At 35.3% G+C, this 26145-nt stretch overlaps 2 pseudogenes; both read right to left on the reverse strand.

Annotated features, from left to right (window-relative positions):
- Window positions 1-1045: 1045 nt before the first annotated feature.
- On the reverse strand, window positions 1046-7799 carry LOC116633636 (annotated as a pseudogene).
- Window positions 7800-21157: 13358 nt separating this feature from the next.
- On the reverse strand, window positions 21158-21515 carry LOC116633504 (annotated as a pseudogene).
- Between the last annotated feature and the right edge of the window lie 4630 nt (window positions 21516-26145).

The following is a 26145-nucleotide window of genomic DNA, read 5'->3' on the forward strand; positions in this document are numbered from 1 at the left end:
AAATTAGTTTTGTGGCTGTCAGAAAGAAGGTGTTTATGGCAGGCTTTCCCTCCCCCCGCCACCAAAAAAAGACTCAGAATGAACTAGGGAGATAAGATTGTTAAAGGGATTCCAGACAGAAAACTTCATGATGGAGGCATCTTGTTATTCTAGGAAGGCAGGTAAATCTGACTGACACAAAGCTGGAAAGGGATCAAAGAGAGGCTGAAGGTATATACTGAGAACAAGTTACATAAGACCTTCTGTACTCTGCCCAGAAATTTTGACATTAGTTCTACAAGACGTGGGAAGTTACTGAAGATTTTCAAGCTGGCAAAATACCTATAGCCGCAGTTCCAGACAAATAGTTGTGATGCTATGGGAAGAAGGTGGATGAGGAGAGACACATTTATTCTGGAATATTTCAGTTTGGAGAGAGGCAATGTAAAAGAACTTGACAGGATTCGTAGTTGGGGATTCTGAGTTTGCAGTCTGGTTTAATAGTTGACTAGCAGTGTAACCTTGGGCAAGTCCTTAGTCCTTTTGAGACTTACATCCTCATGTATGAAATCGTGATGAATTGGAACTACCCAAAAGGTTTTGTGAGGGTTATCTGAGGAAAATTAATGTGTGTGTGCCAGAGTAGTTATTAAATATTAGTTCTCTTTCCTAGAAATGATCTTGGCACCTTAAATACTGATCTGTGACTAAAATGATAAAATTTATTCAATGTTTTAAAAGATTTCTAAAGGATACCCTATAGTCACAGGTATCCATTACATGATTGAAATATTTATAATTATTACTGTCAGATATGTTTTTCTTTCTAACAGCTAAAACTAAATACCTTATAAGTAGCTTAATTTTATTTCTTTGTTGTTGTAGTTGTTTAGTTTTTATTTCATAATCATAAAATTAATTCTGCAATCCAGCCAGACTTGGAGGGGAGTAAGGAAAATACAGAACCCATCGAACTGCTGGGAGAGCTCAAAAATAGGGGTAAAGAGGTGATCTGAGCTACAGAAGGAGTGGTCTGGTAGTTAAGATAAAACACAAGTCAAATTTGTTAGGCTTGTCCATAGTCAGCAGTGGTGATCTTGCTGGTCTTGCCATTCCTGGTCCCAAAGCGCTCCATGGCTACCACAGTATTCATGCCCTCTCTCACCTTGCCTGAGACCATGTGCTTGCCATCCAACCACTCAGTCTTGGCAGATGAAAAACTGGGAATCAATTGTGCTGGGCTCAGCATTTTCCATGGACAAGATGCCAGGACCCATGTGCTTCTGGATGAAATTCTCATCATCAAAATTCTCCCCATAGATGGACTTGCCTCCAGTGCCATGATGGCATGGGAAGTCACCACCCTGGCACAGAAATCCTGGAATAATACTGTGAAAGCAAGAGACGTTATAACCAAATCCTTTCTCCCCAGGGCTCAGAGCAGGAGTCCTCTGCTATCTTTGGCACTTTGCAAACAGCTCCAAGGAGACTCGGCCCAAGGGCTCACCATCCATGGCGATGTCGAAGAACACGGTGGGGTTGACCCTGGCTGGGCAGTGTCACCGGCTCCAGAGCAGTGGTGTCTGCAAGTGGCCTATTTGTTCTTCTTTAGTTACTACAATTCTTTAGAATGAGGAAAATGATAATGATCCTTTTCTGTGAAAATTTGTTTATGGATGTGAAGATTTAAAATTTTTTCTTGTAAGTTCATATTTTGGGGCCTAATTGCAGACTTACTGAGTCAAAACACCTGGGTCTGGAACCTTGATATTGTAAATCTCAGAACTTAGTATCTACGTTTAAATTCATTTTAAAGAGTTCTCCTCGACCTCCTTTAGTTATAACTCCTCCTTATTATTATTGTTTGTAACAGAAAAATGCACAACTCAGCCAATGGGCACAGCCTCCTGCTTCACAGATGTGAAATAAATGTTCACTTAATCTTCCACTTTATAGAACGCTCATTGTAAAGAGGATGATTCGGTAGTCAATAACCATTCTTTTGGAAGGGAAAATAAAAAAGGGTTGCACCATGACTACCCTCATCTGAAATGTTGCTAACCTTGTAACAAATTAATATTTCATTCTTCACTAGTTTCTCAGTCCACCATAGTGTTTAAAATGTCAACCTTGTAACATGAGCCTCAAATCACATGGAAGTGTGTTTAAAAGTCATGGCCCTAGGCCCTGTCTCCAAACTATGGAATCTGCATCTTGTGGAGTGGAGCCACATAAGTATTCAAGATGATTCTTGTAAATATAACGTTTGCTCATCATTGGTCTAATTCCCATGACTCCTCTTTGCTATTTTGTATGTGTGTGCATATATATTTGTATATCATGTACACACAAGTACTTGTCCAGCCTCTGTAGACATGAGAGTTTACAACTCCTATTCTAGAAATTTGGTATAATGTCAACTATACCATCTCAAAAAACAACAGCAAATAAATGTGTGTTGGGTGGATACATGAATAAATGAAGTTGGAAAAGTGGCTACATTTTAAAATTTTGAATTACAACTGTGAAATTATATAGTCACAATTTGCTAAGGATCTCAAAATACTGAGCCACATAATAACTAGGGAATCTAGGTTGTATATTTTCTATTTATTATAGAGTTTAATATGAAAATGGAACTCAAATTCTTACCACAATTATCTTTCTAACTCTCTTCCAACAGGAAATTGGGTTAGAAATGTCTAACTCAAAATAAGAAGCATCTTGCAGTCTTCAAACTGTTAATATTAATTATTCTTGTGCTTCTTTGTTTCCTTAATTAGAAAAACCAAACTCTCAGACTTGTATTTTCTAAGGTCATATTGTTTTTGGTTTGGGGAATAAAGCATCTGATTCTGTAGTAATCCTAGGTTATGTCTCTATCCTGTCATAATTTGCCATTTGTTCAAGTATAATTTTTGCTAAAATAGTTTCATTTGCAAAATATATATTTATCATCCAAATTCAATATTCCTCCAAAAGGACTCGTTTAAACCACTGTTTATCAATAAACAATACTTTGAAAATGTATTGAAACAGTGGCTTACATAATGTTCCCCCCTTTCTTTTTGCTCATTGAGATTTTCCAGTAAAACCTGTGTTTTCATCAAAATGTTGCAAAAGACTGTGATTTATGTTTTAACTTTAAGAGGGTCAGCACACACTCTTCTAGGTAAGAATACTATTGTATTATATATAACATGTTATATACCTTACAGAATATATCTTCCAGGTTCTAGTGATCCATTAATTAAAATGCTACTGAGCATGTAAATTGGTTTAGGTCTTTTTCAGGATTTAAAGAAAAGGATATTTCTTAAAAGGGAGGGGGGATAGGGGAATTGCAAAAGTAGGTCATATTGCTCTAATCTTGTATTTGTGTTTTTAAAGGATGCAGACTGAGTCAGAATAGAGGCAAAACACACACTTGTTCTGTGAATCACAATCCAGACTCAGAGCTGGCGCAGATTTGAGGAATGTGCAGGATTCTTATCCAAGTCATGTCTGGTATTTATCCAGGTTAAAATTTTCTTTTTTTCTTTCTTTCTTTTTTTTTATGTGAGAAGAATGCAATAAATAATACATTTTTCTTTTCACTCCCCAGTGTTCTAGTTAGAAGTTCATTTGAGTTGTATTCATTCAGTTCATTTTATTTCTTGACTTGATGAGCTTAATATTCCTGGCAGGCTTTGAAAACATGGCTGAATAAATTTATGAATGAAAATTGCCAAGTTCTAATCCTGGCCTTTACCATTATTTTTCACAACTTTTAGAAGAAAATCAATCCTAGGTTCTTTAACATGGCTCTCTTATTTTCAAATCCCTGAGAAGTGTTGGATGCTGTAGTAAATATATATTGACATGCGAAATGTTACGAAAGCATGGTTTTCATTAGGAGTTGCAAGTAGAAGTTGAAAATGTTTATTAAAAATTATATTTTTTTCACTTTTTATGTAAGTAGCCAGAATGTTTTGACACATATTTATAGATTGGGTAAAGTTATTTGGAAAAATAAACAAAACTCTTTCTAAAAAACAAACAAACAAAGCACTTCATTTTATTTCACAGTTCTCCACTTTCATGGAAAAGAAAAATCTTGACTCTTGGCATAAAATCTTAGATCTAATACCAAACTAGGCTTTTTACCCCTGAACACCTTCCTATTCAGTCTCCAGGACCAAACATAACACAGCATAAAAAGTATAAAACACTGTAGAATATTTTTTTTTCTAGTTATTGTAAGAGATTTTATGACAGTCTCATAATTGCCTTTAACTATCTTAAAATTATTTTATTTTAAAAAACACAGCACAGATTTTTATATGGACTCTGTGGTGACAGAAGAAAAACTTAAGAATCATTGCAGTTTAATGTTAAAAATGATGTAAAAAATAAAATGTATCTATGCATTTATAATCTCTTCATTTTGTAGATGATTTGTAAATCTTAATATTTACTTGGTTACTTGCTGTTATAGGCTGGATTGTGTGTCTCCAAATTCGTATATTGCGACCCTAACTCCCAATGTGACTATTGCAGATAGGGCCTTTAGGAAGAAAATAAAGGTTAAAAAGTGTCAATAAGGGTGGGGCCCTTACCTGACAGGATTGATTTCCTTATAAGTAGAAGAAGAGATACCAAAGATCTTTCTCTCTGTGCATATATACACAGAGTATATGCAGAGAAGAAGTCATATGGGGACACAGGGAGAAGGTAGCCATCTACAAGCCACTAAGAAATGCCTCACAAGAAACCAAATATGTTGGGCGCCTGGGTGGCTCAGTTGGTTAAGCGACTGCCTTCGGCTCAGGTCATGATCCCGGAGTCCTGGGATCGAGTCCTGCATCGGGCTCCCTGCTCGGCGGGGAGCCTGCTTCTCCCTCTGACCCTATCCCCTCTCATGCTGTTTCTCTCTCTCTCTGTCAAATAAATAAATAAATAAAATCTTAAAAAAAAAAAAAAAAGAAACCAAATATGTTAAGACCTGGATTTTGGACTTTGAGCCTCCAAAACTGTAAGAAAATACATTTCTGTTATTTATTTAAGCCACATAGTCTGTGGTATTTCGTTATGACAGCCTGAGCTGACTAGTACACCTGCCCACAAAGCTGGTGCTAAGGCACTTCCAGTTTTTCCCGGAGATCAGCTGATTCTAATGAGCTTTGTTGAGAGTGAAGCTTTTGGGGAAAAATTTGAAGGAGCAGTTAAATTCTAGTGGTTAAATTCTCTAATACTAGAGTAGTGCATAGGAAATGTCAAAGTCATTTGAAGGTAGGAGAAGAATGTTGATAACTTGGCTAATTCCACTAAATGTTTTCTTTATTGTGCCATTTGCTAAATTATAATTTACACTATCAATTTACACTATCAATTACTTCTGTTTAATTATCTACAGCAGTCTTCATAATTAGAACTACCATTCTGAGGGTGTCTTATGTACCACTCACTGAATATTTAGCATTTTACTAAACATTACAGCAACTTCCTAATATAGACATTATTAACCCATTTGGCAGATGAAGAGACTGAAGCTCAAAATGGTGAGGTTTTTTTTTCAAGAACATGCAGTTGGAGAACATCTATTTTGAACAAAAGTGTGGCCCCAAAGCTATCACTCTAATTTATTAAGATGTTTAAACAAAAGACAAATAAACAGAAAAGGCCTACTATGATTCTGACGTATCTAATGAATATGTGAAAATATTTTTCCTCCTTTTTATCTTAATTTTGTTTTGTTTTCTGGATAATCCAGATTTATTCTCTAGCCTATTATATCCATAGGCTTGGGTAGGTTTTGTCGAAAGGACCTTTGTCTATATGGGACCCTATTATAACCACTGTGAATCAAAGAAATATCGTGTAGTTTTATATTCTTAGTATAAGTCTCTCAAGAAGTCTCACCTAACCACACATTCTTATAAACCACTCATAGAGCTGGCAGTGGGAAGAAAACAACTGATCACTTTGGATGCAGCCAATGAAAACCTGCCAAGTGATATCACAGTATTAATGGTCTGACGATTAATGACAATCTTCATTGGAGTTCATTGTATCAACAAGAAAAAACATGATGAAGTATATTACCTGTTATATATTTTACTTTCTTTTTATTTAAAATTTTGAAATTTTATATAAAAGTTTGAAGATAGTTGGGTTTTTTTTGTTTGTTTGTTTCTTTACAGATTCATTCTCTTAGTTTCCCACAAAAATTAGTGGAATCTGTTTTTAAACCACTAGCTAATAACTCTAAGATTCCGCTAAATGTGGTTGTAACATCATATCTAAAATAGTTCCTCTCTTTTTTCTCACTGATTTTTATGTTTCTGAGTTAGACCTCTGTTCTTATTCTTCATGTCAGTTTAAAAGGAAAGAAACCAAGTTCCAACTTGGCCGTCAATGACCGAAAAGAAGGAATTTGAAGTCCTGGGATCAAAGAGGTATTTCAGTACATCTTAATAAATTTTTATGCTAACCTATAAACAGAACAATAGAAAGGAAAATATGATTTATACACACATCAGAAAAAATCATTTATATAATACTAATGATGCTACATCAGTTCATAAATTTTAAAGAAAGACAACAAAGAAGTTTTTATCTCCTTTAAGGAAAGGAATGCTTAGCAGCCAGACATAGCCCATGATCAAGTGCACTGGACAACAAAATTATTAAGCTTGCATGAAAAAGTCAAAGAGATAATGTCTTCTGATGAATGTCACCGTATTTATACATGTGTAGGTGTGTATGTGCGATTTTATGTGGGTATGTAACTACACGTCACTTTTTTTAACAGCTGAAGAAAAAAAGTTCTTTTGAACAAAGGTGGAATGTAAACAACAAATCTTTTTAGTCCAGCTAAAAAATATTAACAAAATCAACAATATAAGTTCTTATCAGAAATCATAAACAAAAGGTTTTCTTTACCTTTTAAGTTGTTTAAAGATTCTGTTTGACAAAATAATTTCCTTTGTTTTTCAGTCTTTGGTTACTTAAAAATAACTGAGGCTTAATATTAAAAGAGCTAAATCTTGGGTGCCTGGGTGGCTCAGTTGGTTAAGCGACTGCCTTCGGCTCAGGTCATGATCCTGGAGTCCCTGGATCGAGTCCCGCATCGGGCTCCCTGCTCGGCAGGGAGTCTGCTTCTCCCTCTGACCCTCCCCCCTCTCATGTACTCGCTCTCTCTCATTCTCTCTCTCTCAAATAAAAATAAATAAAAAAAAAAAAAAAAAAAGAGCTAAATCTTATTCACAACTATGTAACCTTTTATAATTGACTTTGATATCTTTTGTTGTCACTTTGGTTTAATGGATAATTAAATATTGTCTTATAAAAATAAGTTCTTATCAGAATACTCACCACACACATATATATGTGTATCTAAACACACACACACACTGATGATGATGATGACGATGATAAAATGAGAGGGAGAGAGAGAGATTGATTTTGTAAACCTGGACTGAACTCTTGAACAATTCCTTAATTATTTTGGTATTAAAAATATACTTAGTAATTTAGGTTGGTTAAGATGACAGGGCAAAAGCAATTCAACTGTCTACTAAATCCATCATATGACTGTGAATATTTTGAGCCTAAAAGCAGTCAGAAATGATGTGAGAAGATAGCAGTATAAACATAGCACAAGGCTTAAAAATTAATGAAAGGTCAACTGTTCAAATGGAAAACTGAGAACATATCTGTGGGAGGAAGTAATGCTTCAGACAGATATTTCACTTGATGTAATTGAAGACTTTCCTATGTGACCTGAATCTACCTGATAGACTGTCACATTTTGAAACTTCTTCTTTTATATTTTTCATGTTTCTTTTCTTATCTTTGTCCTTATTGTGTTTTTGTAAAGATTCATATGTTCGCTTTCTCAAATAGTTTTCTCAGTGCAGTGATTTAATTTTCTATATCTGAATTTAATTTGACAGCAAAGAGGAAGGGCAAATTAAAACCAAATGCATTTCTTTTTAGTTTGTTTGTTTTTTTTTTTTTTTAGCATACTTATTTTGGGGAAAAAAAAAAAGGAGACTGTGAAATAGAGGTTTTAAATTACTTGTCCAGCTAGTGAGTAGTGAAGCCAGGAGTCAAGCACAGGCACTGTGGCACCAGAATCCATGCTCCTGACCCCTTCACTTAACCGTCTTTCTAGAAAAATCCATAGACTTTAGAGAAGAAACAATGCTTGAGATGATTATTAAAAGACTATTAGGAATGTTTTAGGTTGAACAAAAAATGAAGCACATTCTAAGCTGAGGAATTAGTGTGTGTATGGGAGAGCAGGATGGATTCACAGAACTCCAAATTGTTTAGAATTAGACTATAGAATAAGCAGAAGAGAGGTACGAGATACAGCCTAGATGGGGGTAGCTACAAATGATGGTGTCATGGATAATGATAAAGAGCTAAGAATCCAGTGTTTAGGTGGTAGGTCACAAACTGAATAGTTAGAAGTGAAGAGAAATGAAGTCAAAATAAGCATTTAAGGGACACTTTTGATCTATGGCAGGTGTCTGCAAACTTTTTTTTTTTTTTTTTAACAGGAGCAGATAGTAAATATTTTAAGCTCAGTGAAAAGGAGGTAAATGAAGGATATTATGCTGACCCTTGATCTAACGGGAAAAGCAAAAACCTGAAATAAGGCAATAGCTTCTGGTAAGGTTGATGTTAATTGTGGCAAAGAATCAATATCGGATCGAGAACCTATTAGAAGTTTGAATTTTAGTATTTTGTGATTGAATATGGAACTTGGAAAGGAAGGAAGAATGTGCAGTGCCTCTGAAGATTATTTAGGTGGTATATTATTCCTCTCCTTCCACCTGCCATAAGCATGTATGCACATACACACAAAAACACATGTGCACACACACATTTGAAATGGAAGATTGGGAAGGTAATAAAATTAGTTCTCATTGATTTCACTTTAACACTTGTAAAAGTTTCTCAAATGCTTCTTCTGAAATACCTATTTTCTGCCCTGGCCTCAGTGATGCTGGATTTTCTGCCAATCTCTGAAAACTACCATATGTGTAGTTTGAAATACATAACCATTAAGGTCCCGTCCACAATGTGTAGTTTGAAATACATAACCATTAAGGTCCCTCCACATTTACTTGAGACTGAATCAACTCAAAGATAAGACAAATCAGCAAGCATAAACACTACTTTCAAGAAACTTGGCAATGAGAAAGCAATGATAAAAGTAATATAAAGAAAATAAGGACATTTTTAGTGAACTAGCAAACTAGAAATCCAGAGATGCTTCTAGTAAGAATATCTGTTTGCTGGATGAAATTAATAGCAAATTCAAATAGAAAAGTAAACAAAAATACACACACACACACACACACATACACACACAATTATCTTCTTTAATTGTATAATGAAGTATCAGAGAAATTAAGAGAAATTCATAGGGCTCAGGACAAAAAAAGAGTTTGCAATAGCAGCTCTTGTTTATTCTCAGTGACCTAGAGCCTGGCTTTAATGGGTCTGGCCTTGTTCATGTGAGGGAGAGTTTATGAAACTTGAACCCTAAGCAAGATAGAATGCTAAATTGGAGATCCCAGCATTTGGCATGTATTCTCAAGGGCCAATAACTTCAGAGCATGAACTAAAAATATAAATCCTGATCCACTAGGAATTGGCAGAAATACTTGCTTATCTCTCTGGAGAGACCTCTGCTAAAATTATGCTGAAAAACCCTATGAAATGAGGTGCTCCTTAATTGGCATGATACATATAATCCTCCCAACTTGAATGTCATTGTAATTAAGTCTGGAAAGCTCAGTGTCTCCCATTCATAAACACCTTTAAGAGTAATCTACAGAAAGCCGTAAGGAGGAAGCAGAAAACAGCACATTAAGCAGTGAATTAGCAAAATTTCTTATGAAGGCTCTGAGTTTCCAGTACTTTTGAACATCCCTCGTATGGATACAATCCTTCTAGTGATTTGGAGTTTATGGAAGGTGAAAAACAAAAGCATTTTCATGACAACAACTCAGCTTCTTTATCCCAATCCACCTGGTGTATGATTGCCATTCTTAGTCAATGCTGTGAAAGAGGAGACTTCCTATCTAGAAGTCATCTTCTGTCTTCTCTTCGCTGGCATTTTCATCCTAACTTATCCAGATCATTGTCAGCTTTTCTTCACACATCCTCGGCTTTCCCTGATGATTTAAGCCAGTAATTCTTAACATCAGCATCAGTATAAGCTGGTATAATCAGCTAAATTGTGCCCCCCCAATATTCATATACATGAATATCCCCAGCACCTCAGAATGTAACTGTATTTGGAGATAGAGCCTTTAAAGAGGTATTAAGTTAGAATGAAGCCATGAGAATGGGCCCATATCCATTCTAACTGGTGTCCTTGTAAGAAATGGAAATGAGAGACACCAGAAAGCTACATGCATAGAGAAAACAGCTTGTGAGGGAACAGCAAAAACGCATTCATCTTCAAGCCCATGAGAGAGGCCTCAAAAGAAACTAAACCCACTAACACCTTGAATTTAGACTTCCACCCTCCAGAACTATGAGAAAATAAATTTATGTTGTTGAAGCCACCCAGTCTGTGGTATCTTGTTATGGCAGCCCTAGCAAACCAATACACCTGGGAACTTATCTGAAATGCAAATTCTTGGGTCCACACAAAACCTATTGAATCAGAAATTCTGGAGATGGAGCCCAGCAATTTTATTTTACCAAGATTTCCAGATGGTGCTGATACATACTAAAGCTTGAAAATCACTGATTTATTCATTATTGAGGAATGAATTAGTATGATATGATCCCCAACTCAGTTCATTGCTATAAAATTCATAAAGGGTCTCATTTCCTTCTCAGTATCACCACTTATTTCTCTGTACTTACACATCAATAAATGTTCATCGGGGGTCAAGTACTTATTGACACCCAGGTGTTTATGGAGAATAAAAATATATATATAAAACACTACAACATCTGAAGGCAAAGATTTACTAATACAAAAAAAAAGGAAGAATGAGAAAATATAACAAAAACTAATGCAACACCTAAACTGCAGGGGGTTGTTTTATATTAGTTTCTTTTGTATTTGGAGACTGACACCGGAGAGGAGAGGCTGGGAGATGGGTGTGGTTTAACTTGGTAGGTAGTCTGTGCTTTTTTACATTACACAAAACTAAGGATGAGCAACAGTATACTTGTGGAAGGAATGAATAATGTAGCTTCTGCAAGCAGTTGTAAGAATAAAAGAGAAGTGAGAGCCAACTGAAAGAGCTTCCAACATTCAAAGCTGGAATAATTTGAGTGAAAAAATGAACTAGTATGGATTATAGTCCAGAGTATAAAATAAATATCCATGAATCCATACTGATATAAATAAATAACTGAATGAATGACTAAATAAATGGGGGACAATAGACAAATCTCCCATGCAGAGGAATTTCAAATAATTTGTGTAGATACGGTGCACTCAAGCAGGTGGAGCATAACTCCCTACTCCTCAAGTGTGGGCTCTCCATAATGACTTCCATTCAATGAGGACAGTGTGGAAAGAGAAAATTAGTCATTTTACAGCTGCTTGACAAACAGTGACAAAACTCAGCCAAGTGATCAAGATTAACATCAACAGTGATGTCATATTGCTAGTAGGTACACTTGCTGTGGTGTGGTAAGATGGCACTTTACCTGTGTGTTCTTCTTCGAAAAAACTGTAACCCAAGAATAATCATGAGGAAAACATCAAACAAATAACAACAAAAGAACATTCTATGAAATATCACATCAGTATTTTTCAAAACCATCAAGGTCACCAAAATGAGAAGTCTCAGAAACTATAACCGCCGAGAGGAGCTTAAAGAGAAATGACCAAATGTCACATGATATCCTGGATAGGATCATGTAACCAAAAAAAGAACATTAGGTTAACATCTAAGGAGATTTTTTAAAATTGGGAAATTTGAGTGAACCATAGCTTTCGTTAGTAATAATGTACTGATATGGGTTCATTTATTGTGAAAACTGCACCATATTAGTGTAAGATATTAATAATAAAGAGAACTGGGTGTGGTACATATGGGTACTCTCGATACTGTCTGCAATTTTCCTGTAAATCTAAAACTATTTTAATATAAAATATGTATTTTAAAAAGAGAACTAAGAATTTAGCACGAGAAAATTGTTTTGCAAACAGAAAAGCATTGTATGAAATGTAAGGGATTCTTATTATCAAGTGCCATAAAAATTTAAAAACAAAAATGTCATAACCATTGGGAGGAGAGAGCTCCAGAGAGCTCATAGTGAGAGGTGGAGAAACTGGAGGAATGGCCATTAAATAATTGTATGACCTTGTACAGAAAACTTAATATCTTTGGGGTGTCATGTCATAATACTTTGTTCATGATGTCTTTCATGACTAATTCAGAAGGTTGTATTTTTGAGAACGCATTTGGTAATTGCATATAAAATTTGAGGTGATGTTATTATTGTGATTTTTAAAATGTTGTTAATATTGTTAAAAACCCCAATGGAAAAGTAGAGTATTTGATGAGTAAAGCTGGGAGAAAAAGATTACAGGTAGGGAAAATTGAACAAATATGAGGAAAGGAGGGCTTAAAGGGCAATGATAAGTCCATTCTGGCTAACTTGGGTGAATTCTATACAGTCATCCTTAACTATATTCATTAATTTAATTGTGGAAATTTTACATTCCATATATAATACTTCTGAAATTAATTTATGCATATGATGGGAGATAGGTCTTCTTGGACATCATCTTAGCTGTTGCGTGAAGAAGGCTTGGGAAGGGACAAGATTTGAAGGCAGAGGGACCAATTCAAAGGCTGAGATGAATACAAGAGATGAATCTACATTTGTGGCAGATGGATCAGAGAAAAACTAATGGATTTGGAGCCTACATTGGAGGTAGAATTGGTGAGATTTGGTGATGCATTGGAGTGGAGAGTGAGGACAAATCAAAAGTCAAGAGCAAATACTAGGTGGTGTCATTTACTGAAATAAGAAAGAAAGGAGGAGATATAAAAGCATACAGGGAAATACAGTATGTGTTTTTCAGATACGTTGGGTTTGAAATGTTTATAGGACATTCAGATAGAACTGTCCACTATGTACTTTTACCTATAGATCTAAGTATAAGAGAATGGTACCAGCCAGAGATATACACATGGGAGCCTGTGAGCACATAGAATAACTAAAAATTGAAGTTTGGACAATGGAGAGGATCATCAGAAGAGGCTAATAGTGTGAGATGAAAGAAAACCAGGCTCTGAGGGACAAAATCATTCCACAGATAAACCTTGACTCCCAGTTAAAGCCTCATCTATTTAGCATCCACAGTATTGTCCCATTCAATTTTATCCACCTCATCTCACTAGTTCTCATACTAAGATGCAATATAAGCCAGACTAATGTGTGTCAAATTAAAATGTCATCCTCTTATCCCTTACCCCAGCATTCTGCTCTGTCCTCTTGGAATATTAACATTCTTCCAGCTCACAATTCCTTTATTTATTCACATTTTTTATCAAGACACCATTTAGTAAGTGGAATCTCATTGAGATGATTCCATAGAGTTAGCACTGGGCTCTTCATAACCCATTTCATACAGCCACTTCAAACCACCTCAAACCCAATAATGTCTCTTTCAAGCTCACAGTCACTCATGCTTTAGGGTTACCATTGACTCTCAACTCATCAATACCCCTGGAACACTCAGGTAACACTTAACTCCATTCTACTTTTTACTGTTCCTTATTTCTGTGCATGCATGTATGTCTTTAGGTAGATTGTAAGTACCTAGACAGCTGGGACCACCCCCATTTTTCACATCCCCTAGCAAACTGTCTTGCCATTAAGAATTTGTTGTTTCACTGATCTATTTCCTGACTAAAACAAACAAATAACAACAAAAAACAAGTTTTGCTCACTGAGGAAAAGGGAGAAGCATGTGCAAACTTGAAAGGGCTGTTTGTAAGAAACAAGTTTATCACGTTTTATTTTTTCCAATGATGATTGAAATGGTGATTCTATAGTGGGTCATTTTCCTTTGTTAGTGAAGAGTAGAAATAAAGCTTGTTTTTACATGACAAATATATTTTCTATTTTTAGCTTATAGCAAATAAAAATATTTAAGAGTTAAACATTTTAAAACCATGTTTTTTTTTTATTTTTTCTTCCAATAACCACAATATGTATAACACCTTTTGGTTGTATACTTTAAGAAGATTTTCTGTGTCTGACTTGATTCCAAGGTGCCTTTTCCTTGCCATCAACAGGTTTAGAGAGACATGGCCATCAATTTCTAACTTCGAGTCAGTCAGTGCATGCTCAAAAAACTCTCACATATGAGAGTTTGACCTCCAGAAACACGCTATGGCCCTGACTTGGTCCAAGAGATGGCTGGCCATAGAAACCCAACCCCCACCCAACAAAAATGAATAATGTTCTCTCTTTTGAAAAGTCTCCAAATTGCTCCCTTGCAGCCAACCAATGACTACCAAATATACTTGAAGACCAGCTTGAATTCCCTCCAATACCCCTTTCTCCATATCCCTCCTTAATCGAGTAATTGCTGCAATTAGAAGAAGCTTTATCAATATTTCCTTTTTCGATTTTATAAAATGTACTCTCCTTGTTAATACCTTTGAACCACTGCAGCAGAAGGGTTTCCTTGACATATTTATTTGTGAATAAGTATCAATTGCCATCTTTGTGTCCAACTTATTTTGTCTTTGACACAAACATACTAAGAAAAGTAAGTATGCTATACTGTATCTTAATATATTATTTTAAATTATCCAAGTTAACATTAATACAAATAGTTGAAAAATCATAATTCTTTCTAGGAAAGATTTTGATGACGCTTTAGGTAGGGAACATCTTGTTATACATTCATTGAGGTGCATTCAGTGTGTCTATTACATATTGGATTAGGACTAAATTCATCATTCTCTAATCACTTGCAACACAGACAAAATATCATGGTGACATTTTCCTTATACTATATCCTGATGTTCCTGAGAATATCTCTGGAGCATTTTCAGCCTTTTGATAAGCCTGGTTACAGCCTCAGATAATGGTTTTCTTTTTATCTAGAGATAGGTTTTCAGGCTAAACCTTTAATTTTGTAGCAATTGAAAGGTGAACACCTTCTGTTACGCAGCAGAAGAACTATATTGTGGTAATAAGAATCCATTGTACCTCCACTGGGTAATGTCTAAATATAAGGAGCTTGACATGTCAGTTACCTGTTGTAGAAGTTAATATGAAAGAGTTTAACACACATTTATTCTTTTTGTTTTCTCTTGCTTTTCAATTGTATCCCAAACAGCAAACTGTTAACTTTTCAGGGCCTAATCTATAATTCGTATTCTGGTCAACAGCTGATTTACTTGACTGAAAGTCATGCTGATGGAAGGAGCAAAGAATCAGGCATTTAATGGATACGTAACAAAAAGCTCAACTCCATGAATTTAAATCCATTTTACATTAGAAGAACTTATGATAAGTTTATGGCAATAAAATGTCAAGATGTTAATAAGAATTGGCATGTTTCCATGTGATTAAATGACAGAATTACAGCCCAAAATGCCACCTTTTTGTTGGAAATGTAAGAAACACACTGAACAGATGCATTCAGAAAGATAATCATTGTAAAGACATCTGTCTATACTCTATAAATTATTCCTTATAAAGTCATCGGTAATTTATCTCTCTACAATGAATCTTAGGCCACTTTGAAAATATGGCATCAGAAGAGATTAGAGTTTTTAAACAGGCTTCCTCATTTGCTTTTAATGGTGCTCCCACTTGAAAAAAAAAATGGACAACCTTGCAGATACTAATACACTCAGTTTGTTTTTAATTAAAACTTTAATATATAAAATATAGATACCCCTTCTGTATCTTTCATCAGGAACAGACTGATTTTAAAGGTATATAGTCCTTCCTAATTTATTTTTTAAGACTTTATTTATTTATTTGAGAGAGAGAGCACATGACCAGGGGCGAAGGGAGAAGGAGAAGCAGACTCCTCGCTGAGCAGGGAGGACCCCGGGATCATGACCTGAGCCAAAGGCAGACGTTTAACCGACTGAGCCACCCAGGTGCCCCAGTATAGTCCTTGCTATTTTAAATCAAGGAGATTATTTTGATTCTTCAGTGACTCCATAACTCTGCCTTCTGCCTTCACTGTTTTAAGTTTGTGTATTCAACATTTATCGCCTTTAGTTCCTTATTATTTCATTAGATTATAAGCTCCATGATGTCAGGAATCTTGATTTACCTTTCACTGTGTCTTACAGAATCTACCAGAGAATTTAACACAAAGTTTTTTTTTTGTTTTTTTTTTTGTTTTTTGAGTAGAATGATCAATTAGATAAAGAAATTTTAAAATATAAATAAGTCCTTTGGCTCTGTAATGGTGTACTTGTGTCCTTACTTTTATGTTTATGTATGAGGCTCCCTACTATTTATTTGTTTGATTTTACATTCTAGGGTGTTAGTTTTTGAAGAGGATACTTCCATTCTGAACACATCTATGTTTACTTGATTTCCAGCCAGTTAGTTTATTTAAAAAGAGTCAAAATGCTTGTTATGCTGTCCATACAACTTATAATTAAATGTTTAATTTTTCCCACTACTTTCTAATTGACAATTGTAGATTTGTGTGGATACAATCTGACCAACCCCATCAGGTTAACAGAGCCATCAAAAGAGGCCTAGTTAGGACCCAGAATCCTCCAAGGCCATTGTCTGATGATTAGCACAGAACAGTTTGTTGCTGATATTGTCAAGAGTCCTCTCCACTCCCTCAACTCAATTTCTCGCTTCATTGCTTTGAACCCCTATGGGGCAGCAGCAGTTTAAGGGATGTCAACAAGAATACTCTTGTTCTCGCAGGAATTCAGTACAAGAGGATAAACAGCTACACAGCTGGGCAAACTAATAGGTATAGAAGTGTGTGACTTAGTGTTTAATAAATACACGAGCATTTTACAAGACCTAGTGGACCTTCCTCAGAATTATTGAATTTGATTGATACATGTAGTGTTTACTTGAGGTAATTTTTGCTTAAATCACAGTTATAGATTTTTTTATTAGATGTGACAAACATCAGGTTTGTTAATTAAGAACCCAGATATAAAGCCATATTTTGTCAAATATTTTTGTAAATATCAAAAAATTTTTAAAAAGAAATTTCAGAGAAACGCCTCAATTTTATTCTATTTTGTATATGTGTGGCAGTGTTTATGAGTAGTTTAGAGTCCATAAATAGAAGGCTCTACATTTATTTTCTCTACTCCTTTTAATATTGATTTGTTTAGATACTGAGCACTGTCTTAGGGGCTCTTCATCCTTTAAATAAGGATTGCAGAACAGCAAACAACCTATGACTTGAGGAGTGGAAATTTATGGAATGCAAATTTGCTATTTCTACTCTAGAGTATAACTAACTACAATTTATCTGGCTGGAGCACGCAGCTATTATATCCCATCATTGAATGGATATTATTTTAATGTCACAGAAATTTTTACCTGAACCCATAAGAGGCTCCAGTGGTTTAAATGAAAATCAGCATGGCTGATTACTACTTCTGCACCGGATCTGCAAAGAGATGATCATGGCCATACGGTTGGGGTTGGGCTTTGAGCTATGAATTGTGGCGTGAGACCCATACTCACGTCTTTCAGAGAGAGTTCATTACTCAAATTTCAAGCACCATTAATTTCTTCCTTTTCACTTGTAACAGTAGTAAAACTTATCCTGAAAGATGCAGGATATATGACTAATTGAAAAACAGGTAGAATGTGTTAAAATCTCCTTGAGAGGCTCTGCCTTGGAGAACAACATTGAAATAAAAAATGAAAGTGACAGCATTTTGCCACTACCACTTAAACTGCTAATACTCCCTTTCAAAAATATAATAAAATAAGAGTGTTGATCCAAAAATATGAAAAAGCATCTATTTTATCAATTCAAAAAAAGTATTTTTTGAACTACAGCTGGTGAATATTATGTGAATACTGTTTTATACTAATTAAATCCACCGGCAGCAACAGATTCCTTTTCTCTGGAATCATTGCTAAAGCCTATTTAAAGTATCAGAACATTTTATGAGGTCAGGAAGAATTAGACTGTATATTTTTAGTTTCCTCACTCCACACGCTATTACCATTACTGATAAAATCACATAGACTACATCTAAAATACTTAAGGCAACTTACTTATGACTTTTGTTTACTAGTGTGTAGAAAAAATAAAAAAAACTTTACGCTTCTTAAACTACAGTTCCTTCCTCATTTTTAAAACAGTTTTGAATTGGGTCGAGTCCTGAAATTAGGAAATTGCCTAGGACCAGTCTTAAGGAAAATTTTTGATAAATGTAAAGCTTTTCTCTTGCTTTCCTTTCTCTGATACACTTTTCCAGTAACTAATCATTCCTTTCCTTACACAGTTTTTTGGCTTCTCCAAAGCCAGGCCTAATTTCCTGTGATGTGCTCCATTTTCTGAAAGGACCACTCCTTCCTTCCTTTTGCTGCTCATGACCTTCATTAAAATGTTCGTGTTTTGAAAATATGTTTCAGTGAGTCAGGAGAAAAGTAATTGGATTGAAAAGTGAGTAAAAAGTGAATAAATAATCTCTTGAAGTGTTTGAATTTAAAAAACATTCAGGTCAGTTTTTTTGTTTTTTTGGTTTTTTGGTTTTTTTTGCACAAATGATCTCTCATCAGCATTGGTAATAACTCTTTTGACAGAGAGTTAAACTAAATTACTTTTTAATGTCCCTTCCTCCACAAGAGACCAGAAAAAAAAGTAAAGTGAGCTATTGAAGAGTTTATGAACATAGTTTGGATAGAAGACCAAGAAAGCATAAACAGGCATCAATTATAATACTTAGACAACTATCCAGTTGCCTTCTTATAAAACCATCCTTCACGGGCGCCTGGGTGGCTCAGTTGGTTGAGCGACTGCCTTCGGCTCAGGCCATGATCCTGGAGTCCCGGGATCGAGTCCCACATCGGGCTCCCTGCTCAGCAGGGAGTCTGCTTCTCTCTCTGACCCTCCCCCCTCTCATGTGCGCTCTCTCTCTCTCTCTCATTCTCTCTCTCAAATAAATAAATAAAATCTTAAAAAAAAAAAAATCCTTCCCTGCCTGATGTTTGGTGATAAAAAAAAAAAAAAAATAGGACATGAAATAGGAAGTAGTCAAATTCTGAACTAGAAAAATGAAGGTGAGTAATAAAACTTAGTAAAACTTCATATGAACACAAATAGTCCTCATACAAACAAAACATTCCAGACTTGAATTACTAAGGCTTTGTTTTATCTAGGCTCTAAATTTGGATTCCAAAGATATGATTTCTGTTCAAAAATATTTAAATGTTTCTCAAAAATGTTAAGAGTGCCTATTTATCATATTTTTCCACACTATGTTCAAGGTGTAGAGAGTGATCCAGCTTAATTTAGTGTTAATAGTAGCTTATTCTTATTAATGAAAGTTTTTCATAGTAAGGAAACATAAATTCAGGGATAAAAAATAAATATCGCTGCTTATAAGCTTATTACTTAACTTCGCAGCTGTTGTAACACTATATGTAGGGAATAGTGTTACAAGGGAATAGTAAAATTTTGTACTAGTAAATCTGCCACAGATCAGTGATACAAACAGTACATTATAGCTTTTTAGAAATGTGAAATAGCAAACCTTTGACATTACTGATGAATTTTAAAACCAGAGCATTGTATCTTATATAAGATTCACAGTTGAATTGCTTTGTTTATGTATTTTCGAATCTTCCTACCCCACCCCTGCCCATGGTGGCCTGCTAGGCACAAGACGTACATGCTTAAATTTGCATGGGGAAAAGAAAATTGGCAATTTGAAATCATAATTTGCTTTGAATTTCTATTAAACATTGGAATTAAAAATAGTTCCCTATAGGTCTGGGTAAACATTTGGTTTATTAGCTTCTAGTTTTCTGTTTTTGCAAAAAAAAAAAAAAAATTTAAATCAGTATTCTTTGTGTTCTAAACAATGGATTAGTCATGCATAAAAATACTTAGTAATATATGAGAATTATTATTTGACTATTCCTTGGTATTAGTTCAAAGTTGCATTTTCAAATACTGTGTTAAGAACTTCCCAGAAAAATTTAACATGTTATTTTTTTGGGAATACTATCACATACTGCATTAGTTGTCAAACCAATGACTTAATTGTTTGATAGTATTTCCACATCTGTTTTATTGTCATAAATGGTTTGTCCTGTGTAATGCATTGCGTTTTTGTCCATTATAAAATAGAAACTACAGCTTTTTAAAGCTGGAACGTCCTAAGACCATATCATATGTGAAGGAGCACAGCTCTTCAGTTAGACAACTTGGATTTAATTCTACTTCTGAATCTTTTGACTATTTACACCTCTGTTTTCAACTGTTACATGAGAAAAATAATACCTATCTTAGGTCTTCTAGTGTTGTTGGAGATTTTAAAAATATATTGTATGAAGAGTTTTTGTTAAGTCCTCACAAAAATTAGCATCAATAATGTCCCATTAGAAATAGAGTATAACAGGAAGTCACTCTCTGTCAGCGCTCAGTATTAATCTAGAGCTTACAGAGTGGTCAAGACACTGTTTTACAGTGATGACCAAGGGAGGTGGAGCCTTCCACCAAGAAGCTTACACTAAGGTGAAAAGGTCTAGACATACAGACACTACACATAAAGGTAAAATGTATTTCAGTGAATAACAAATATTATATACTAAATTAAACAGAGTGATGTGGCTATTTATTAATGCCTATGAAGTAAAAGTATTACCGTTTTAGGTAAGGCCACCCAAGGTATAGCACTTTGCACTTTGGTGACCTGAAATTATATGCTGCTAATTTCATCTGTTCCTACATACTTTTACATAAAGAAATGTGTGATTTTAAATTATCTATGACATATCGATGAATGTCATTGTGCATTTTTCCCATGTTTTATAATTGAGGACTTAATGACTTTCAACTCACTGTGTCTAATCCCCCAAGGTTAACACACTAGTCCCATTTTACTAAATATCTAGCATGATTAAAATCTTTTATTTGTTTAAAGTATAATCTCCTTTTTATTTATTTTTTTCCAGAGAACAGTTTTTCTTCAGTCCTGAAGGACTTAGCTCCTTACATGGGCTTTGGTGGAGGTCATGGGGCAGTCCCCTAGGGCCTAAATCGAGGTGGGGCTGTTGGATCCTTCCATGCTTCAGGAGAGCAATTCCTGACCACGTGGCTGTGATTGGCACACCTTGCACAGTAATGGAGTTTCACGTACAGCTTGGGAAGCACATAGGCCTCAAAGAAGATTCATGCTTTGGAAATGCCCCTGATGGCGGTGGCCTCTACTATGGTCTGAATAAGGAACTTCTTAATGGACTTGAGACTTGATCTGGGGCACGCAACGGGCACAGTTGGTGCAGTGAATAAGCTGCAAGGGGCCAGGACCCTTTTTGGCACGACCATTATTCCCTCATTTCTTTGTCATCTTGGAAGCATGACCTGACAGAGTGATTAAAATATTTAAAATAAAGATTCCTCCTGGATATAACTTGTAATATTTATAATATTTATTGGACTGATGGCTATGGAATCAGGATTAATCCTCCCTATATCGCTGACCAGAGAATGTTGGAAGACTTTTCCCAAATTCGTTCATTCACACTGTTACATATTTAAGAGGCCTCCTAACTAATAACACCAGGGACAGAAAGAAAAGTGAGGGCCAGATGCAGACATTTGGTATGATTTGTTAGCACCTAAGAAACAGAGACTATAAGAATTCCAGTAAGAAAAATATGATTTAAGTTGGCCAGAAATGAGATCACCTGCCTTCTAGGAAGATTCATAGCCTGTTGCTACACCTAAAGAATATGCTTTGGGGACCTAATCAGTTAATCCTGGATAATTCATGCAAAATAAATGAATAAAAAAGGGAAATAAAACTCTATACTGTGTCAGTTGATAAATTGTTCAACAGTCCATCTGGAAAAGAGGCATACATATAAATCAACTGGAATTTGTTATACCTTGTCTTTAAATGTGACTTTATAATACATACCCAGTAAATTATAAGTGATGTCGAGTATGATCTATTTGTAAAATTTTTGTCATAACTTAAAAAATAAATCTAATGTTATATGTATTTTTACATTTTTTATTTGAAATAATAACATTTTTGAGATGGATGAAAATATATAGCATTTTTCTTAAATTTCTCATTTTGTTATATTAATTCATCCTTTCCTCATACAACTTTTATCGGTCATTCAATTCTTATTTGTAAAGGAAACTTCCCTATTAGGGTTTTTAGAAACTAACATCAAAAAAAAAATTATCTGTCTAAAATTTTGCCATTCCTCATGTGTGTTCTTGAAAGTCATTTTTGCAGGCTCAGCCCTCCACTTGCCAAAGGAGTTGTACCCTAATAAATTGTATTTTGTGATTATAATGTGACAGAAGTTCAATACAAAGAAAATTTGAGCCTCATTAAAATCAAATCTGTAGTGAGGAGATGAAGATAGCCTTGTAAATGGCTGTACACACAAAAAAAATGTAGAGTTGGAGCACTTCAACAGCCTTTTTGACTCTTATTTCTAAAAGTAACTTCTTTGCCAGTTTCCTCAGCAAAAAAAGGAAGTGCATATTGTAGGGTTGGGGCTTTTTTTCCCCACTAATCTAAAATCAACTATTTAAATGATTTTGCCCCACTTTGTCCCCCTCCTTCCCCCATTTTAAAGACAAAGATTTTCATTTTCACTTACATAATAATAATGGCAATGAACATAGATTCTTTTTTAAAAGGAAACATATCAGCTTTTTCTGAAAAATAAAAACAAAAACCAAATAACTCTAGTTAGAGCCCAAAGCTTAGTAATAGATAGTAAAATCAACTATGAATTAGAAAACCCCATTTTTATTCTTCAACTCTTCAATTTTTTTACTGTCTCTGCAATAAGAATGAAAATATCCAGTGTTGGACAATTGCAAAATAGACTAGAGTTCTAATGATTTATATAATGCATATACCCCCCAAATGTTGAGACTGAATCCAAAAGGATAAATTGATAATTTTGAAGACATAAAAAGATAAATGCTATTTTTAAAACATTTTATTTATTTGTCAGAGAGCACACAAGTGGGGAGAGGAGGCAGCAGAGGGAGAAACAGGCTCCCTGCTGAACAAGGAGCCTGATGTGGGACTTGATCTCAGGACCCTGGGATCATGACCAAAGCTGAAGGCAGACGCTTAACTGACTGAGCCACCCAGGCGTCCCAAGATAAATGCTAGTTAAATAAATTCTATATTTATATGCATTTATGAAACCCATAATTATGCCCCAGTTAATCTATGGGGAGAAAATGAATTTTTACATAAACCATTTACTTAATGAAATGTTGTACATCTATTGAATGAAGTTCCTGAAGTTAAGATGTCTATTTAACTGATGCGTCAAAGAGATGCTATAAGGTACATTTCTCTTTCTATGGGGGTTCTTGAGCAAATCTTCTGCACACTGATACGGTTGAGATATTTTATTCAAAATTAATATTGTTTACCATCATATAATGTACTTGTGGCTTTAACTACCACCACAAGATATGACAATATGTCCCAAAGAAAACAGGTCAGAAAATGTGCTCTATCTCAAACACCCTTGTGCGAAGAGGATGGTGGCAAGAAAATAAAACTTGAAGCACCTCTTCTTCACTCTATGAGACTTACTGCAAAATACCAGGGATGATATAAATAGTTTGAGTCAAGAAGCTTCATATAGCACAATGTGGCCTTGTAAATTATACTAATGGGGTGACATGGTAACAGAATGTCGATGAAAAAGAAAAAAAAATAATTAAGAATCAGAATATCAAAGATGGAATTCTTTAGCAATTATCTAGTCCAACCTGCTCATCTGAAAGATGCAGAACCTGAAACCAACAAAGGAAAATGGAATCTCATCATCCCCTCAAGAATAGTTACTATTTTATTGACCATTTATTATGTACTAACCACTTGCTCAACACTGAACACAGCCCTGTAAAATAGGAATTTTATAGAGGAGAAAACTGAGGCTCATTAAAGATAATGTAAGCTGTCCAAGGTCACATAGCGGTTATGGTACAGTTAGAACTTCAATCTGGTCCTGCTTGACTCCAAATCTTACAGTCTTTTTATAATTTGGTTATAATGCAAATTTCTATAGTATTCCAATCACATAGCTCCTTTGCCACAACGCTAAGTGACACACATTGGTTAATGTGACGGAGCCGCCTGACTCATACTTGGGCTTGGATACTAATATGAGTAATTTTCTTCAAAAGCCACAGTCAGGTGAGGGGTATTAAACAAAACAAAGAAAAAGAAAAGAAGAAATTGAACACAGACATTCAGGTAGTAAGCAGAAATCCTATCATTTACTGCAAGCTTATTTTAAACAAAATTGCTATTATGTATTAATTATAACATTATACCCATATAGAAATCAAATACAGTGACATTCTAGCTCTGCTCTTCACCACATAAACCTCTACATTTTATCTCACTGATGGATGCTGAGGGAAAACTGCTTTCTATTAAAACTAGGATCTTTACCTTTCTTTTGTTTGTTTTGTAATTTTTCTATGGGAATTTTAACAGAATCAAAACATATTTAGAAAGAGTAAAGTCTATGTCTTTCCTATGGGTAAAAATGGTTTAGTTATTTCTCATCAAAGTTGAGTGAGATCAGTCAGATTGACTCCCATTTGCTGACAAGAAAATGGAGGCATTAAAATTCAAAGAATCTTACTATCTAATAGCTCCCAGAGACTTTAAAGGTTATTTAATCAGCCACCTTATTTTTTGGATGAAGAAACAGGCTCAGAGTGATTAACAAATTATTTTCACTCACAATTATAGTTAGTGATAGAGTTATGAAATGACTGTTCAGCTCTTTTTTTTTAAGATTTTATTTACTTATTTGACAGAGAGAGACACAGCGAGAGAGGGAACACAAGTAGGGGGAATGGGAGAGGGAGAAGCAGGCTTCCCGCAGAGCAGGGAGCCCGATGTGGGGCTCAATCCCAGGACCCATGGATCATGACCAAAGTCGAAGGCAGACGCTTAACGACTGAGTCACCCAGGTGCCCCTGACTGTTCAACTCTTTTTTTTTTTTTTTAAGATTTATTTATTTATTTATTTGACAGAGAAAGAGATAGAGAGAGAAGGAACACAAGCAGGGGGAGTGGGAGAGGGAGAAGCAGGCTTCCCACCAAGCAGGGAGCTCGATGTGGGGCTTGATCCCAGGACCCTGGGATCATGACCTGAGCTGAAGGCAGTCACTTAACGACTGAGCCACCCAGGCGCCCCATGACTGTTCAACTCTTAACACTCAGTCTTATCCTGTTTTCATTGAGCCATCTTCCTCTCCATAATATTATAATTTCTATAAAGCACTCTTAAAAAACAAGAGTTTAAATAATGAAGGAAATAAGACAGATGACCGGAATCCAGAGAATCAGGGTATTCAGTCAACAAGCAATGCCATTTTGCAAAGTTTAGGATGTGGCTAATTAGAGGTTGTTTTTTTGTTTTTTTTTTTTTTTTTTAAGATTTTATTTATTTATTTGAGAGAGAATGAGAGACAGAGAGAGTGAGCATGAGGTGGGGGAGGGTCAGAGGGAGAAGCAGACTCCCTGCTGAGCAGGGAAGCCAGATGCGGGACTCGATCCGGGACTCCAGGATCGTGACCTGAGCCGAAGGCAGTCGCTTAACCAACGGAGCCACCCAGGTGCCCTAATTAGAGGTTTTATAGACAGCACTTCCAGGGTGAAATGGAGAACTCTAAAGAAAAAATAAATTGAAAGTTTGCAATACTATGCTTGATTCTGACATTGATCACCCAAAGTTAGCACAGACTCCACAAGTTAGGGGCATGGTCCACAACAAGACTGCCCTTACGTCAGCTACAAGTTTGGGGATCTCTTGTTTACTTGCATTTCTGATTAACTGCTTACAAATTTGAAGCATAATTGATTGAATTTTTGGCCACATGACTGAACTCAATCCCCAGACCCTCTCTCCTTTCCAGGTGTCAGGAGATCATGTTACATGAGGCTCAAAGCCCCAAATCAATAA

This window comes from Phoca vitulina, unplaced genomic scaffold, assembly GCF_004348235.1.
Source record: "Phoca vitulina isolate PV1807 unplaced genomic scaffold, GSC_HSeal_1.0 scaffold8, whole genome shotgun sequence".
In the NCBI taxonomy this organism is placed as follows: Eukaryota; Metazoa; Chordata; class Mammalia; order Carnivora; family Phocidae; genus Phoca; species Phoca vitulina.